Genomic DNA, 19,417 nt, shown 5'->3' with positions numbered 1-19,417 from the left:
CTCCTTTTTATTTAGACCTGGTTTAATTCTGGGATAGTTGAATATTTGTATATAATCCCTGCAGCTGTCAGACTCTATAACAGGGGTCACCAGCCTTTATTAAAACAGAGTTAGATAAAACTGTGAACAGTTTGGTTCATCTTTAGTTACATGGTTCTATCTTGATAAGCTAGGTCTTATCACAGATTAATTTTTCAAAAGTATTAATGATTTAAGCAAGGAAAGGGCTACATGTCAACATACAACTCTTTATTTCTATTAATGTCTTACTTCATTCCTACCTGATTGACATGTTTAGGAATTATGAGTGATTGGCTCACTGTAGTTGTGAAAGTTGCTACCAATCAAATTATGATATGTTAAAGTTAAAACAAAACACAACTGTTTTAGATATTATCTAATATACATTTTGTAATTATCCTTATAATTACAAAATGTTTTATGTAAGATTTAAGTTTTGTGATTTAAATCTGACATCACAAAAGTATTTTGGAATTTGAATAATGTATTTTGTAACTGCAGTACACATAATACTGATTTTGAACAATTTTGTCCAGGTTCCTTGTCACCGCGGACTCCTTCAGCACCAAGCATTCAGTTACAGAGTCGGTGTGTCCACGGTGAGCCAGATCACCCCCCAGGCAGCGACGGCCATCTGGGACTGTCTAGTGGACGACTTCATGGCTGTGCCTTCACCTGGAGACTGGCGGTCCATCACAGAGGGATTTCCAGGAGCGCTGGAACTTCCCTCTGTGCTGTGCAGCTCTGGATGGGAAGCACGTCCAGACAAAGGCACCCTATATATCATATAGGAGACACACACATTGATGTACACTAAATATTTATTTCATTTCTTTTTTTGTGGTGCCCAAATTTATGCACCTGCTTGATTTTGTTTAAACAATTATTGCACACTTTCTGTAAATCCAGTAAACTTCTTTTCACTTCTCAAATATCACTGTGTGTGTCTCCTGTATGATATTTAACTGACATTTTTTATTGTAACAACCAACCATTTATACAGGAAAATAATGTCTATTAACAAGGTTGCCCAAACTTTTGCATCCCACTGTATCAGTATATTTGTCATTAGTATAATATGAAATAAATTCTACATGTGTCAAGTCGTGTGCCAACATTTGCTGTGTAGTAGAACTGAGACATTAGTCATTATAAAAATTTATTTGAAATAATATTAGAATTCTCAAACAGAAAAACATTAAACATAAATATATAAAATATAAGTATTTACAGAGAGACAGGAATAAAAAGGACCAGCTGCTCTCCAGAGCAGGAACAAGGCTGAGGAGGAAATGCTCCATTGGAGACTGGTGTGGACTCTTCAGGGACACCAGGGTGGCCAGCTCCACCACCGATGGACCGTCCTGGGACCCGTCCCTCATCTGCCTCGGAGCCGTCCTCCCCTGTGGGCCTGTAAAACACCACAAAACACAAAGAAATGAGAAGGCTGCTACTAGATTTTAATTTCAACATTGAGAAAAAAACAAAACAAAAACAGGATATAATCAGATTGGTTGTAGATATTTAGTAAAGGTGATCACAAGGCAATCCCACCGACTAAAAAGGTATCAGTGCTGGCTGTACATACCTGTGGGTGCAGCAGCAGGAGCTCAGGGACTGGGCAGCCAGGAGAAGCAACAGGGGATGCTCTGCTTCAGAATCAGTTGGTTCTATCAATACAGTATTAAATGTTAACAGGTTGAATATATATACTCCTCCTTGAATCGCTACCTTATCGTGGTGGAGGGGTTTGTGTGTCCCAGGGATCCCAGGGGCTATGTTGTCTGGGGGCTTTTGCCCCCTGGTAGGGTCTCCCATGACAAACTGGTCCTGGGTGAGGGACCAGACAAAGAGCGATTCAGAAGACCCCCATGAAGAGAATATCGAGGGAACAGTTTACCCTGCCCGGGATAGGGTTACCGGGGCTCCGCCCTGGAGCCAGACCCGGGGAGGGTGCCCGAGGGCGAGCGTCTGGTGGCCGGGCCTTAGTCCATGGGGCCCGGCCGGGCACAGCCCGAAGAGGAGACATGGGCCCATCCTCCCGCAGGCCCACCACCCGCAGGAGGCGCCATAGGGGTCGGGTGCATTGTGAGCCGGGTGGCGGCCAGGAGCGGAGGCCCTGGCGGACCGACCCCCGGCTGCCAAGACTGGCAATAGGGACATGGAATGTCACCTCTCTGGTGGGGAAGGAGCCTGAGTTGGTGCGTGAGGTTGAGAGGTACCGGCTAGATATAGTTGGGCTCACCTCTACGCATTGTCTGGGCTCTGGAACCAGTCTCCTGGAGAGGGGCTGGACTCTGTCTCAGTCTGGAGTTGCCCCTGGTGAGAGGCGGCGGGCTGGGGTGGGTATTCTTATATCCCCTCGGCTTGCTGCCGGTACGTTGGGGTTTTTCCCGGTGGACGAGAGGGTTTGCTCCCTGCGCCTTAGGGTCGGGGAACGGGTCCTGACTGTCATCTGCGTTTATGCGCCGGGTGGCAGTTCGGAGTACCCAGCCTTCTTAGAGTCTCTGGGGGGGGTGCTGGAAGGTGCTCCACCTGGAGACTCTGTTGTCCTGCTGGGAGACTTCAATGCTCACGTGGGTAACGACAGCGAGACCTGGAGGGGCGTGATTGGGAGGAACGGCCTCCCTGATCTGAACCCGAGCGGTGTTTTGTTATTGGACTTCTGTGCTAATCACAGTTTGGCCATAACGAACACCCTGTTCGAACATAAGAGTGTTCATAAGTGCACGTGGCACCAGGATGCTCTAGGCCGTAGGTCGATGATCAATTTTGTAATCGTATCACCAGACCTGCGACCATATGTTCTGGACACTCGGGTAAAGAGAGGGGCTGAGCTGTCAACTGATCACCACCTGGTGGTGAGTTGGATCAGGTGGCGGGGGAGGACGCTGGACAGACCTGGTGCACCTAAACGCGTAGTGAAGGTGTGCTGGGAACGTCTAGCAGAGGCCCCAGTCCGCGAGATCTTCAACGCACACCTCCGACAGAGCTTCAACAGCATTCCGAGGGAGACTGGGGACATTGAGTCCGAATGGACCATGTTCAGCGTCTCCATTGCCGAAGCTGCTGCATTGAGCTGCGGCCGCAAGGTGGTTGGTGCCTGCCGTGGTGGTAATCCCCGAACCAAATGGTGGACACCAGAGGTGAAGGGAGCCACCAGGCTGAAGAAGGAGGCCTATCGGGCTTGGTTAGCCTGTGGGACTCCGGAGGCAGCCGACAGGTATCGACAGGCCAAGCGGAATGCGGCTCGGGCAGTGGCTGAAGCAAAAACTCGGGTGTGGGAGGAGTTCGGAGAGGCCATGGAAAAAGACTTTCGGACTGCCTCGAAGAGATTCTGGCAAACCTTCAGGCGTCTCAGGAGGGGAAAGCGGTGCTCTACCTGCGCTGTGTATAGTGCTGGCGGAGCGCTGTTGACGTCGACTGAGAAAATTGTCGGGCGGTGGAAGGAATACTTCGAGGACCTCCTTAATCCCACTGACACGTCTTCCGAGGAGGAAGCAGAGTCTGGGGATGAGGGGTATGACCCGCCAATTTCCGGGGGCGAGGTCACTGAGGCAGTTAAACAACTCCTTGGTGGCAGAGCCCCTGGTGTTGATGAGGTCCGCCCCGAGTTCCTGAAGGCGCTGGACGTTGTAGGGCTGTCTTGGTTGACACGTCTCTGCAATGTTGTGTGGAGATCAGGGGCAGTGCCTGTGGACTGGCAGACCGGGGTGGTGGTCCCCATCTTTAAGAAGGGGGACCGGAGGGTGTGTTCCAACTACAGGGGGATCACACTCCTCAGCCTCCCTGGGAAAGTCTATGCCAGGGTGCTGGAGAGGAGAGTTCGTCCGCTAGTCGAACCTCGGATACAGGAGGAACAATGCGGTTTTCGTCCTGGTCGCGGAACACTGGACCAGCTCTTTATCCTCTCCAGGATACTTGAGGGTGCATGGGAGTTTGCCCAACCAGTCTACATGTGTTTTGTGGACCTGGAGAAGGCATTCGACCGTGTCCCTCGGGGTGTCCTGTGGGAGGTGTTGCGGGAGTATGGGGTGTCTGGCCCATTGCTACGGGCCATTCAATCCCTATACAACCGTTGCAAGAGCTTGGTTCGCATTGCCGGCAATAAGTCGGACTCGTTCCCGGTGGGTGATGGGCTCCGCCAGGGCTGCCCTTTGTCTCCGGTTCTGTTCATAATTTTTATGGACAGGATTTCTAGGCGCAGCCAAGTGGCGGAGGGCTTTCGCTTTGGTGGCCTCAGAATCTCATCTCTGATTTTTGCGGATGATGTGGTTCTGTTGGCTTCATCGGGTGAGGGCCTCCAGCTCGCACTGGAGCGGTTCGCAGCCGAGTGTGACGCAGCGGGAATGAGGATCAGCACCTCCAAATCTGAGGCCATGGTTCTCAGCCGGAAAAGGGTGGAGTGCCCACTCCGGGTCGGGGATGAGTTCCTGCCCCAAGTGGAGGAGTTCAAGTATCTCGGGGTCTTGTTCGCGAGTGATGGGAGAAGGGAGCCGGAGATCGACAGACGGATTGGGGCTGCGGCTGCAGTAATGCGGACGCTGCACCGGTCAGTCGTGGTGAAGAGGGAGCTGAGTGTAAAAGCGAAGCTCTCAATTTACCGGTCGATCTACGTCCCTACCCTCACCTATGGCCACGAGCTGTGGGTAGTGACCGAAAGAACGAGATCGCGGATACAAGCGGCGGAAATGAGCTTCCTCCGAAGGGTGGCTGGCCTCTCCCTTAGAGATAGGGTGAGAAGTTCGGCCATCCGGGAGGGGCTCAGAGTAGAGCAGCTGCTGCTCCACATCGAAAGGAGCCAGCTGAGGTGGTTCGGGCATCTGGCAAGGATGCCCCCTGGGCGCCTCCTGGGCGAGGTGTTCCAGGCATGTCCCACCGGGAGGAGGCTCCGGGGCAGACCCAGGACACGCTGGAGAGATTATATCTCTCGGCTGGCCTGGGAACGCCTTGGTATTCCCCCGGACAAGCTGGAGGAGGTGGCTGGGGAGAGGGAGGTCTGGACCTCTTTGCTTAGGCTGCTATCCCCGCGACCCGACCTCGGATAAGCGGATGAAGATGGATGGATGGAGGTTGAATATAATAATCATAGAGTAGACAGTGGTCCCTCATTTATTGCAGCAGGGGTTCTCAGAATAACTAGCCCCTGGCCACGCACTTTATACACTGTTTTCTCCACACACATGAACATTGGTCACAGTTCTCACAATTGATTCTCAAAGTGCAAACCTTTGTAGATTGCAAAACGTAAAAGTATTATTATGCCGCGTTTTGTCTTCATCTGCCTGCCACTTTCGTGCGCCTTTTTCCCTCGCGGTGCAGGTGTCTATTTCCGAATGAGGCTCATAGTTATGGGTGTTTTTGTGCTGTTTTTTCTATTGGATGTAATGGTTATCAAAACCAAACATGATAAAATTGACAAGCGCAGGAGACACGACACGGAGCAGATTTGTCAATCAGGCTGCAGAATGCAATGCTGTACGGTGCAAAAAAAAGAAAACAAACAAAAAAAAAGAGGCAGTGACAGATGAACAGCGGGACCACTGTGTGCTGTTTATTAATAAACAATAAAATATATTCTTAAATGACAACATGCCTAAAAGCAGAACGGTATTTGTACGTCAGTGGGAAAATAGCGGTGGCTTGCTAGCTTTTGTGCGGCTTCCCCGGGTCAGTGAAAACTTTAGAGAAAACTTAAGAAAAATGAATGAACTTACCAGGTTGCCCGATCTCTTCACATATCTTCCTCCAAGCTCGGTCCTTTATATTCCTGTCTCGGTCCAGAAAGCAGCTGGTGTCGTACGGCTCCGGGTTGTTTGCTACGGCATTGATTAGCCTTCCTTCTATTGAAGAATAAAGGGCTTTGGCTGGATCTGCCCCTTTGAACTAGGTAACAGCCACGTCACCAGGCTCCTGATTGGTTGTCGCGGCGCGATTTGACGCTGGAGTTCAGATTTTTCCAACTCGAGCGGTGGACGCGAAACGCGTGTATGCACAAAATGCAACACATAAACTCACGCGCGTGGTTTTTTTCGCGAGTCAAACGCCTGAAACGCGCTACACTCACGCGCGTTTCAGGCATTTTCGCGTTTTCGCGACGCAAATCTGCTTCCGAATTTTCGCGGGAGCCGCAATCGCGGGTCAGCGCGCCTTTCCATTGACTTTACATGTAAGCCTGACGCTCTGCCTGCCTCTATCGCGTTCGGTGTGAGCACACCGTTAGTTTACATTCTAGATATATTGCCTTTTCTATAGAGTATAAAGCAACTGCCGTGAGTTCTCAGAATCGGCTCCTTGAGCACAAGAAATGACAACATCACAGAACGCAAGTATGGTGAAGCTCGCGGCTCTCCAACGGGAGATTGTGAGACCAGAGTTGGACTGTAGAACTGCTTTGAAATTCATATGAGCTGCTCTCACTAAAGTAAAAACCACCATCACTTATGCGGATACCCCTTTGGCGCCAGCTGCGGTCTCAAGGCTGGAGCTGAACAACAACACCCTGATAACGACTGTGTTTAGTTTGTTCCTTCCCATTCCATGCAAGGCCACCTGGGTTGGCTGGAAGACTGTTTACTTAGCCTAGCAGGGCGAAGGACACTGTCTCAGCTGAACTCTGGACACGCACACACATACATATACACTGATATGCACACACTCATCCCCCCTCCCTTTCCAAACGCCTTCGATGCTTATTCCCTTCCGATGCTGACGGTGGATCAAGGAGACCAGCGCACGCAGGCCCGGATGTACTGTCTAATTCGGCTGTCTCTCACCCTTTACCCACCCCTGTCGCTTGTCATGTGTTTCTTTGGTGTATTAAGAGTTTTTTCATGTGCTATGTGCAGAGGTGTTTTTTTCTGTTCTCAAACTGATCTCCCTGTTGGAGCTCAGTCTGGGGGGAGTTATTTTTTTCTCCTTATCTTTCCTCATGTGGTGCATTTTCCATTGTTATACCTCTCTGACCTGTCTTCCCCATGTGATGTTTTGTGTAATGTATGTATGGTCGGAGGGTAAGATGGCGCCGCCATTGCGTGCAATAGGTTGGCAGCCTTATGAAATTTCCCCTTGTGGGACTAATAAAGGTATATCAAATCAAATCAAGAATATGGTCAATAGCATAATTGGCTGGCAGATATGGAAACCTGAAATGCTTAAAGAAAAGGGATTTTGGAATATTATGACTTTTCTCTACTGCCTCAAATGAATTGAGTGATCATTTTTGTGCCATTTTGAAAGACTATGTCTGTTTGGGATGGCTGAAAGAGGTTATTGTTTACCAGAGGAGAAAATTAGCACAATTGATTGATGTTGTGGGAATAAAGAAAATATTTTACTGCTACATATGGCTTTCATCATTATCATTGCATTAAAACGTTCATTAAAAGCTACTGGCGTTAGATTAAAACTTTTATTAAAGGTGCGGCTATAATCATTTTATATACACATTACAGATTGTGCTCATGAAGAGTTGATGCTCAGTCTATTCAAAGGTCGTAAGCTTCGTTTGGCTTTCCCCAGCCTCACATTTTGTTTGATGTCCATCAGGAAGTCAGTGATCCACTGATAGATGGAATAAGGCACATTCATCTGGGAAAGTTTGCCTTGGAGAAGGTCTGGAAAGATGGTGTTGAAGGCAGAGCTGAGGTCCACAAACAGGACCCTGGCATAAGTTCCCGCAGAGTCCAGATGCTGAAGTGTAGTGAAGTGTAGGGCCACATTGATAGCATCGTCTACAGACTTTTTGGCTCTGTATGCAAACTACAGGGGGTCCAGGAGGGGGGCCATGACGGTCTTGGGATAGGAGAGAACCAGGTGCTCAAAACACTTCATGACCACAGATGTCAGAGCCACAGGTCTGTAGTCATTTAGTCCAGTGATCCTTGGCTTCTTGGGGACAGGACTATGTTGAAGGACTTGAAGCAGGCAGGCACATGAAATGCCTGCAGAAAGGAATTGAAAATGCCAGAAAACCCTGGGGCCTGCCAGGCTCAGGCTACGTCCACACTAATGCGTTTTAGTTTGAAAACGCATCGTTTTCTCTCCATTTTGGCCTCCCGTCCACACTGAGACGGCGTTTTCGCTCATGGAAAACGCAGCGTTTTCAAAACGCTGTCGAAAAGGCATACATTTGAAAGCGGTGCTTTCGCGTCACAGTGTGGACAGCAAAAACTGAGACTTTTTGAAAACTGTGACACATTTTAGTCATGTGATGCAGTCAAGTGACCAATTAAACTAAGATAGCGTAGGGCATTATGCAGCAGTTGTTTTGTTTGCTCTCAATTTTGACAGCCTTATTAAAGATAAATATCAGTCTGTACATGTTTCAGATAGCTTCCTTCAAATTCTTCAATTCTCACTCACTTTTGCAACTTTGTACTTTTGTGTTACTCGTAGCAACAACTCCACCTCATTGTTAGTCCATTTAAAAAACTCAGTGCTTTTCCTCGACATTTTGCCGCAAAAGAGCCGGTAAGTTGATAAACAGCAGATAGAAATGAGGCAGGTCGAATCTTCTTGCGTTTCACGCATGTGCAGTACTGGAACATAGGCGTTTTCGGCCGTTTCAATGTGGATGCACAACTCTGTGAAAACGTCTGAAAACGCTAGTGTGGACGCAGAGCATCTTCAGATGAAAACGCTGTTTTCAAATCTATCTAGACCAGTGTTGCCAACTTAGCGACTTTTTTTCTAAAAAGCGACTAGCGACAAATCTGGCGACTTTTTCTGGTGTTATTGGAGACTTATTTATCACGACTTTTTGACGTGAAAGCGGGTATCGCTTTTACTCTCAACAAGCAGTGGGTGCTGCCGTGGGCACCTCGCCCGTTCCAAAGCGCTCACGGGCGGAGGATAGTCCTCCCCCAGCTGCTATCAGGGCAGAAGATTTTCACACCTATGCGTCCGAACTGCAAATGAATCGCGCATGAGTGAAGCCGCTGCTCCCGCACTGACTGTAACGCAGTCAGTTCTTCTTTTACTGTTATGCTGTTTTGTGGATCATGAGGTTTAAAACTACTTATAAACACACACACACACACACACACACACACACACACAAAGTAACTCCACCAGAGTGCCTATTTCGGGTCACTTTTGCCGGTCCAAGCCTGGATAAAGGAGCAGGGTTGGAATTGTGACATTACAAAAAACAACAATTGCTAAAATAAATTTAATTTGTAGTCCTAAATTTAGAGGATCATCATTTAGCCTGGAGAAATAGTTTGCTGCTTTATAAGAAAGCCCTCCGCAAAGCCAGAACATCTTACTATTTGTCACTGATTGAAGAAAATAAGAACAACCCCAGGTTTCTCTTCAGCACTGTAGCCAGGCTGACAAACAGTCAGAGCTCTGTTGAGCCAACCATCCCTTTAACGTTAACTAGTAATGACTTCATGAACTTCTTCACAAATAAAATTTTTATCATTAGAGAAAAAATTACCAATAATCATCCCACAGATGTAATATTATCTACAGCTACTCTTAGTACTATTGATGTTAAGTTAGACTCTTTTTCTCCAATTGATCTTTCTGAGTTAACTTCAATAATTACTTCCTCCAAACCATCAACGTGTCTTTTAGACCCCATTCCTACAAAACTGCTCAAAGAAGTCCTGCCATTAATTAATTCTTCGATCTTAAATATGATCAACCTTTCTCTAATAATCGGCTATGTACCACAGGCCTTCAAACTGGCTGTAGTTAAATCTTTACTCAAAAAGCCATCTCTAGACCCAGCAGTCTTAGCTAATTACAGGCCAATCTCCAACCTTCCTTTCATATCAAAAATCCTTGAAAGAGTAGTTGTCAAACAGCTAACAGATCATCTGCAGAGGAATGGTTTATTTGAAGAGTTTCAGTCAGGTTTCAGAGCTCATCACAGCACAGAAACAGCTTTAGTGAAGGTTACAAATGATCTTCTTATGGCCTCTGACAGTGGACTCATCTCTGTGCTTGTCCTGCTAGACCTTAGTGCAGCATTCGATACTGTTGACCATAATATCCTATTAGAGCGATTAGAACATGCTGTAGGTATTACAGGTACTGCACTGCAGTGGTTTGTATCATATCTATCTAATAGACTCCAGTTTGTTCAAGTAAACAGAGAGTCCTCTTCACACACTGAGGTTAATTATGGAGTTCCACAGGGTTCAGTGCTAGGACCAATTCTGTTTACACTATACATGCTTCCCTTAGGCAGCATCATTAGAAGACATAGCATACATTTTCACTGCTATGCAGATGACACCCAGCTCTATCTGTCCATGAAGCCAGATAACACACACCAATTAGTTAAACTCCAGGAATGTCTTAAAGACATAAAGACCTGGATGACCGCTAACTTTCTGCTTCTTAATTCAGATAAAACTGAGGTTATTGTACTCGGCCCTGAAAAGCTTAGAAATATGGTATCTAACCAGATTCTTACTCTGGATGGCATTACCTTGGCCTCCAGTAATGCTGTGAGGAACCTTGGAGTCATTTTTGACCAGGATATGTCCTTCAACGCACATATTAAACAAATATGTAAGACTGCTTTCTTCCATTTGCGCAACATCTCTAAAATTAGAAATATCCTGTCTCAGAGTGACGCTGAAAAACTAGTTCATGCATTTATTACTTCCAGGCTGGACTACTGTAATTCATTATTATCAGGATGTCCAAAAAACTCACTGAAAAACCTTCAGCTAATCCAAAATGCTGCAGCAAGAGTACTGACTGGGACTAGAAAGAGAGAGCATATTTCTCCTGTTTTGGCTTCCCTTCATTGGCTTCCTGTTAAATCCAGAATTGAATTCAAAATCCTGCTCCTCACATACAAGGTCTTAAATAATCAGGCCCTATCTTATCTTAATGACCTTGTAGTACCATATCACCCTATTAGAGCACTTCGCTCTCGCTCTGCAGGCCTACTTGTTGTTCCTAGAGTATTTAAAAGTAGAATGGGAGGGAGAGCCTTCAGTTTTCAGGCCCCTCTTCTGTGGAACCAGCTTCCAGTTTGGATTCGGGAGACAGACACAATCTGTACTTTTAAGATTAGGCTTAAAACTTTCCTTTTTGCTAAAGCATATAGTTAGGGCTGGACCAGGTGACCCTGAATCCTCCCTTAGTTATGCTGCAATAGACGTAGGCTGCCGGGGGATTCCCATGATGCATTGAGTTTTTCCTTTCCAGTCACCTTTCTCACTCACTATGTATTAATAGACCTCTCTGCATTGAATCATATCTGTTATTAACCTCTGTCTCTCTTCCACAGCATGTCTTTTATCCTGTCTTCCTTCTCTCACCCCAACCGGTTGCAGCAGATGGCCGCCCCTCCCTGAGCCTGGTTCTGCCGGAGGTTTCTTCCTGTTAAAAGGGAGTTTTTCCTTCCCACTGTCGCCAAAGTGCTTGCTCATAGGGGGTCATATGATTGTTGGGTTTTTCTCTGTATCTATGAAGCGCCTTGAGGCGACTTTTGTTGTGATTTGGCGCTATATAAATAAAATTGAATTGAATTGAATTGAATTAAATAAATTCTAAATGCATTTAGGACGTTTTTTACTCACTTTATGTCTCTTCCACGATGTTATTTCTCTCTCCAACAACGTAGGTTACAATTATATTAGCATGACCAATTATGCAAATTAGACGATGACATCATTTAGCCACTTCTAGCGACTTTTAGGACAGCCAATAGCGATTTTCCTTACTGAGGAGTTGGCAACACTGATCTAGGCTAGTGTGGACGTAGCCTGAGAGTGGCAGGGGGACACACCGTCTGGGTCGGGAGCTTTCCGAGCATTCAGGCTGGTGTGAGATCCTGTGTGTGTGGGATGAGGTGGGGGGTGCTGTAGGTGAAGTCTTTGATGGTGGTGATGGCTCTGTGGTGGGGGGAGTGGGGGAGGTGTGGGAATGAGTGTCCAAAGTGTCTCTACTGTTGGGGCTGGGGGAGGTGTGAAGGCTGCTTGATGGCTCATCAAAACGGCAATAAAAGTCGTTGAAGGTGTTGTCCAAGACCAAGCCGTGAGTGGAGGGGGGTTTTAGGCTTGCAGTTGGTGATCTTCCTAAAACTTTTCCACACAGAGGCCGAGTTGTTCTCTGAGGCTACGTCCACACTAATGCGTTTGTGCGTTTTTGTTTTCTCTCCATTTTGACCCTCCCGTCCACACTGAGACGGCGCTTTCCTCAAGGAAAAATGCAGCCCCGTTCTCTGCGGCCTGCTGGAGCAGGGAGGGGCCAGGAGGAGAAGTTGGCCGTCCGACTGGGGTCTGGAATGTGGGCCTCCCTGCTGCTGCAGAGTCGGGGCGGTCTGCTTCTCCCCACCCCAGGGAAAAGGGTAACACCACCTGGGTCTGGGTGCAGTTTCCCCCTCCAGGGGCAAGGGTACCTAGACCCGGGGCTTAGAGTATGCTTGGGGAGTGTGATTGTGTGTACAGTGTCTCTCTATGTCTGTCTCCACGTTGGGTGAGTGTTGAGTAATTGCATATGAGAGCATGAGGGTGCGAATGGATGTTTGTATCTGTGTGTGCCTGTTTGTCTGTGTCCATATGTCAGGTCGGGTATCAGACGCCACCTCTCTGGGGACATCCCAGGTCCTCCAAGGTATGGAGGCCTATCTCCCCCACCACTTCCCCTACCAGTGGCAGACGCCCTCAGACATCGGTGCGTTGGTGGTTCTTTGGGTCCGGGGATGGGCGTCCAGGTACACACCAGCTCACTCCCGGTTGTTTTGATTGCTCTCAATTTTGACTGCCCTAAAAAAGATGAATATCAGTTTGTATATCCTCCAGATAGCTTTTCTTCAAATTCTTTAATTCTCACTCGCTTTTGCGCATGCGCAGGACTGGAACGTAAGCGTTTTCATCCATTTCAGTGTGGACGCACGACTCTGTGAAAATGACCGAAAACGCTAGTGTGGACGTGGAGCGTTTTCAGATGAAAACACTGTTTTCAAATCTATCCGGGCTAGTGTGGACGTAGCCTGAGATCTGCTGCTGAATCTTCTCAGAGTGCTGGTGTTTGGCAATGTCCACTTATTTTCCGAACCTGTACTTGGCCTCTTTGTAGCAGTCCCTGTCTCCGCTACTGAACGCCTTCTGTCTTTTCTAGCCACAGCTGTTTGAGTTTAGGAGTAAACTAGGGTTTGTCATTATCATAACTCACCCTGGTGCTTGATGGCACAATGCTGTCCTCGCACAAGTGAATATAAGTAGGGGCTGGGTATCGTCACTAATTTCCAGAATCGATTCAATTCCGATTCACAAGGTCCTGAATCGATATGATTCGATTTGAATCGGTGAAATTTTGCCTCAGACAGTCAGAAATATTATAATTCTGATCGCTTATCAGTACATATCTATATTTTTATATCTATAAAAAGAAACCTGACACTTGTGAGACTTTATCAAAGGTATAAGCATCACAGCAGATTCCTTTGTGTCAAAGTAACTGAGGATAAAACACAGAAAAACATGAAGGCGGTTTTCCTGGTCTGGGTTTTTATAACAGATGACCTTAAAAATATTGTGCAGTCAAAAACTAAGTGAAGCAGAGCAAAGTTACAGAGGTTTGATTAGAGACACAGCTAAGCATTTTGCAATTTTGCATAATTTTAAAAAGTTTAAATTTGTTCAGTTTTGAACAGCAGAAATGAGGCTTTCTTATTGGAAGTAAGTAAAAAAAACAAAAAGAAAACAGCGACTGACACCGTAGACTGGTGGGTAATAAGTAGGGGTGTGTTTTGATTATCGATTTAGAGAGAGAGAGAGAGCTCTACATGAAGTGTGATTTTATCGTGGTGGAAGCAAAACGGCAAAAGTAAGAGGAAATTCGTGACGATGTTTACGTGAAGCGAAATGTGAAGCGTAGTTTGCATTGTCTTTGACTGCTGGTTCAGTCAATATTGTTTGGAGAGAGATAAAACCTGCAGCTTCAGAATCTAGCGCAAAAAGGACGTAAACACAAAGCGCCATCCGTGTACCTGCTCTCATTTACTGTTTTAGCTGTTTGGTGGTTGTAGAAATTTTGTGAGGTTTAACCTGAGATTCTGGCGTTTCAGGCAAAATAAATTTATATTTAAAAATAGATTCAGGATTTTAATGAATCAATATCACGTTATCCAAGCCAGAATCGATTTTAATCGATAAATCAATTATCAAAACCCACCCCTAGATATAAGAGGTGACAGTGTCCGTAAACTCCTCCAAGCAGCCCTCAATGTGTCCCAGTCTGTAGATTCGTGCAAAGCTCCTCCACAGTCATACTAACAAATTTATGTAAAACGTTTTATAAAAAAGTTAATTCAGGAAGGCATACACAATAATTGTACTGGCTGTGGTGAAGAGGGAGTTGAGACAATAGGCAGAAGAATACAATTTATCAGTCAGTAAACAGCATTACTATTGTCCAGATGTATGAGGGTTGCTATTGTGGTATCCTGTCAACCTGTTTGCCTTGTATGCAAACTGGTATTGTATGGAATGACAGCCTTGATGTGTTCAATACTTTTTCCTTTTTCCCTGTGTCATTTCTCATTGTTACACATAATTTATGGGCTTCTATGGTTTGATTTCTTTGCATATGTGGATTCCATAAATTGTCTAAAGAGCTTGAAAAGCATCTGGACCTCTTTAAGTTTCTTGAAGACATTTCACCTCTCATCCAAGAAGTTTCTTCAATTCCAAGAGCAATTGGTGGAGAGTCCCAGAGCGTCCCTAAGAGGGTCGTGGACCTCTGTTGATCCTCTGCCTAAACTAACGCCAAAGTGTGAAAACGGATGTGGGCACAATCAGCCAAGGTTTCAGGTGAACCCATTGTGAGCCCTTGCCCCACCCTATTATATGTGACTTACTGGGATCAAATGACCCCAGATGTGAGTAGGCATTAAGGTGTCTGGGAAGGGATTTCACAACTGGATTATAGATGGCAGACAGTTGGTGTCATAAGCCACCATCTCTGTTCAAGGATGGTTGTTCACAGTGGACATAGATTCTTTCACTCCTTTTTTTTAAACCAACAGTCTTCTTGGTCCAAAATGTGAATATTTGCTCACTCTTTCGAGGATGCCATTGTCCTTTTGATGCAGATGTACACCTGGGTCTTGACCTATCGAGATCGCTTTTCTATGTTGTGCCATGCATTTATGAAGTGTTTGGTCTAACCAATGTAGACGTCTAAGCATTACTTGCTGCACTGTACAGCATAAACTAAGCTGTTAAGTTTGTGATTGAGAGTTTTGTCTTTAGGATGATCCAGTTTTTTGTGTATGGTTGGGTCTGAGGTACAATGGGATGTCATGCTTGGAAAAGACTCTCCTGAGTTTCTCTGATAAACCTACTACACAAGGGATGACAATTGTTCCGTTTGTCCTTCGGATTCTTCCCAGTTGGTGTCTGACCTTCTTTTCTGTGTTTTTTTGCTGATTTGATGAAGAGTACAAAATTTGTTAATAGAATCTGGTGTGAATTTCTCATCAATAGCAACTTTAAAAATGTGTTTACTTAGAAAATGGGTGACATGTTCAGTTTTAAACTTCATTCAAAACCCAATGAAAGTGCAATTGAGCATTGGGTATTTTTTTCTGATTTTGGTATTGAGTATAAAATATGGACATAGTTACTACGATGAGTTTAAGATGAGCAATTTGAGTGTTTTAATCCTGCATTATTTCAAATGGTGAAGGGAAGCAGCTGTATGGTGTAAACCAACCCAACTGTTCAGGTTGGGTAATTAAAAATTTGCAACCAGCCACACTCAGTCCAACAGCCTGTGATTGCTGACGTTCTTACTGTGTTTGCAGCACGAATACGTCAATCAACTACTAACCCTAATGCTCAGATAATCTTTGACCCAAGGAAGGAAAGTAAACAAAGATGGGTGTGGCTGAAATATTCCAGTTGAGACTTTAAGGCACAATGTCACAAAACAATGGGGTACATCACTGAGAACAAAAGTAACTTGGATCATTTTCCTTTCAAACGGTCAAAACCTGAATTTACATATTTGAATAGAGCAAGCTTTTCATATCTCATTAACCTATATAAGTGAAAATTTGCTTCAAACAAATCTTTAGTTTAAAAGGTGTTTTGATTAGGTGGCTTGTTTATTTAGATGGAAGAACAAATTCTGTCTGTTAGTTTTTGATAAGATTGTGTGGGTTTTTTTGTTTTGTTTTTTAAACAGTGTTATCTTCAGTCTGTTTTAAAAACAGTAGGAGTCCATTGATCACTTTACCTGCTGTTTCAAAGCAGCTTACAGCATTGAAATCTGTGATTGTTCCTGAGGAGTGGAGACTTCATCCCCTGGGAGTCTGAGAAATCGGATGCTGCTCCACCTGTAAGCCCCCATGGAGTTCATGCTTTGTGCTTTCTGTTGGGCCTTGAAAAAGGTAAAAACCCACCCATATGCCTTAGTGATCAGCTCCTTTTTAAAAAAGAAAAATCTTTTATGGTTTTACTAATTTTCCTGTGGGTGTGTGTAGTTACAGTGGTCTATGCTCATATTAAACTTGGCCAATGTTTAATTAATGAAGTCAGTGTTCATTATATTGCCAAAAGTATTCCCTAATATAAACTTGAGTGACATTCCATTCTTAATCCATAGAGTTTAATATAATGTTAGTCCACCCTTTGCAGCTATAACAACTTCAACTCTCCAGTGAAGGCTTTCCATTTCGTGGCTCAGTTTGTAAAAGGTTTGGGGGTGTATTTATGTGTTCATGGGTTTTTGTGACCATTCTTCCAGAAGTACATTCATGAGGTCAGACACTGATGCTGTATGAGAAGGCCTGTTTCGCAGTTTCTGCTCTAATTCATCCCAAAGGTCTGGTGAGGTCAGGAAAGTTCTTCCACACCAAACTCACTCATCCTTATCTTTATGGGCCTTGCTTTGCGCACTGGTGCGCTGTCATGTTGGAATTGGAAGGGGCTGTCCCCAAACTGGGAGCATGAAATTGTCCAAAATGTCTCGGTATGCTCAAGCATTAAGAATTCCTTTCACTTTACTAAGGGGTAAGCCCAACTACTGTAAAACAACCCCATACCATAAATTCCCTCCACTAAACTTTACATTAGGACAATACAGTTAACAAGTACTTTTCTCCTGCCAACTGCCAAACCCAGATGGAAAAACATGATTTGTCATTCCAGATAACACATTTCCTCTGCTGTACAATCTAAAGCGCTCTGCAGACTGGGTTAGACCTCTTGATCTAATCTGAAGGCCACATGAAGTTGATCCACTCTGTGGTTTTACATGGCCTACCATTTCATGGCTAAATTGCTTTATTCTCAATCACTTCCACTTTGTTCTTACACCACTATTGGTTGACGGTGGAGCATTTAGTAGTGAGGACATTTCACAACTGGACATGCTGCACAGGTGGCAGTCTATCTCAGTACCATGCTGAAATTCATTGAGCTCTTGAGAGCAACCCATTCTTTCACAGATGTTTGCAGATGTACTCTGCATACTAGGTGCTTGATACACTTGTGCTGATGGAAGTGGTTGGAACACTTGAATTTAATGATTTGGATGCATGAGCGAATATTTTTGCCAATGTACTGTACATTTAACCTTAAAAATCATATCTATTCTTGCTTTGCAAGAGATGGTCAAACTGGATCCCAATGGTACATGAAAACAATGTCAACATCCATCCATCTATAAACCATTCATCTTATTTCGATTATCGGGCCAAGTCGTGGGGGCAGCAGCCTAAGCAGAGATCCCCAGACCTCCCTCTCCCCAGCCACCTCCAGCTTGTCCAGGGGAACACCAAGGCGTTCCTAAGCTAGCCGAGACATACAATCTTTCTAGTGTGTCCTGGGTCTACACTGGGACCTCCTCTTGGTGGGACATGCCCGGAACACCTCACTCAGGTGGCAGCCAGAAGGCATCATTATCAAATGGTCAAACCACCTCAACTGGCTCCTTTCAATGTGGAATAGCAGAGGCTCTATTCTGAGCCCCACCCAGATGGGCAAACTTCTCATCCTATATCTCTAAGGGAGAGGCCAGCCACCCCTCGGTGGAAGCTCATTTCTGCTGCTTGTATCCACAATCTCATTCTTTCGGTCACTACCCATAGCTCGTGACCATAGGTGAGGGTAGGAACGTAGATCAACCAGTAAACTGAGAGCTTCACTTTTACACTCAGCTCTATCTTCACCACGACAGACCGGTACAGCGTCTGCATCATTGCAGTTGCAACACCAATCTGTCTGTTGATCTCCCGCTCCCTCAGTCACTCATGAACAAGACCCTGAGATACCTAAATTCCTCCACTTGGGGCAGGAATTCGTCCCTGACCGGAGTGGGCACTCCACCGTTTTCTGGCTGGGGACCATGGACTCAGATTTGGAGGTGCTGATTCTCATTCCTACCGTTTCACACTCAGCTGCAAACCGCTCTAGTGTGAGCTGGAGGCCATCACCCGATGCAGCCTGATATGAAGCTTTTCTCACATCATCTGAGAAAAGCAGAGATGAGATTCTGAGATCACCCAAGACTGAGCCAAGTGGCACAAGAAATTCTGTCTATAAGAATTACAAACAGAATTGGTGACAAAGGGCAGCCCTGGTGGAGCCCATCCGCATCGGTTGTTTAAGGATCAAATGGTCCGTAGCAATGGGCAAAACACCCCATACTCCCAAAGCACCTCCCACAGGACACTCTGAGGGACACGGTCAAAAGCCTTCTCTAAATCCACAAAACACATATAGACTGGTTGGGCAAACTTCCATGCACCCTCAAGTATCCTTGAGAAGATAAAGAGCTGGTCCAGTGTTCCAGAACCAAGACAAAAACCGCATTGTTCCTCCTGTATCCGAGGTTCGACTAACAGACGGACACTCCTTTCCAGCACCCTGGTATAGACTTTCCCAGGGAGGCTGAGGAGTGTGATCCCCCTATAGTTGGAACACACCCTCCGGCCCCTTTTATTAAAGATGGGAATCACCACCCCGGTCTACCAGTCCAGAGGTACCGCCCCTGATCTCCACACAACATTGTAGAGATGTGTCAACCAAAACAGCCCTATAACAGCAGTGTCAGCATGGCCCCTCCCAAGAACCCTCAATTTCTACATGTATTTAAAATTAAGAGGTGGTCACCAGCACCAGAGATGAGGTTGAATAAACAGACCGTCCTCTGGACGCCATTTAGTATGCTCACCCCAAGACCCTATATGTATCCGTTATGAGAGTCTAAGTAATGTGGGTGTCTGGGTTGTAGAATAAAATTGAGGCACAGGTGGCCAAAAGGAGACAGAGGAGGAATGCCTCCCCTGCACCTCAGTGACACACCTGTACCTCAAGGCCCTGCATGTGTGGTGGTGTAATGGTGCAGGAAAAGGGAGGCAGTTGGGGATGGGGAGGGAAGGATTGGGGAGCAAAGTACCCCCTCCCTGGAGCCA

The sequence above is a fragment of the Simochromis diagramma genome, unplaced genomic scaffold (genome assembly GCF_900408965.1).
Source record: "Simochromis diagramma unplaced genomic scaffold, fSimDia1.1 OVJJ01000320.1, whole genome shotgun sequence".
NCBI classification, from domain to species: domain Eukaryota; kingdom Metazoa; phylum Chordata; class Actinopteri; order Cichliformes; family Cichlidae; genus Simochromis; species Simochromis diagramma.
Note: the sequence above shows the minus strand (reverse complement) of the source record.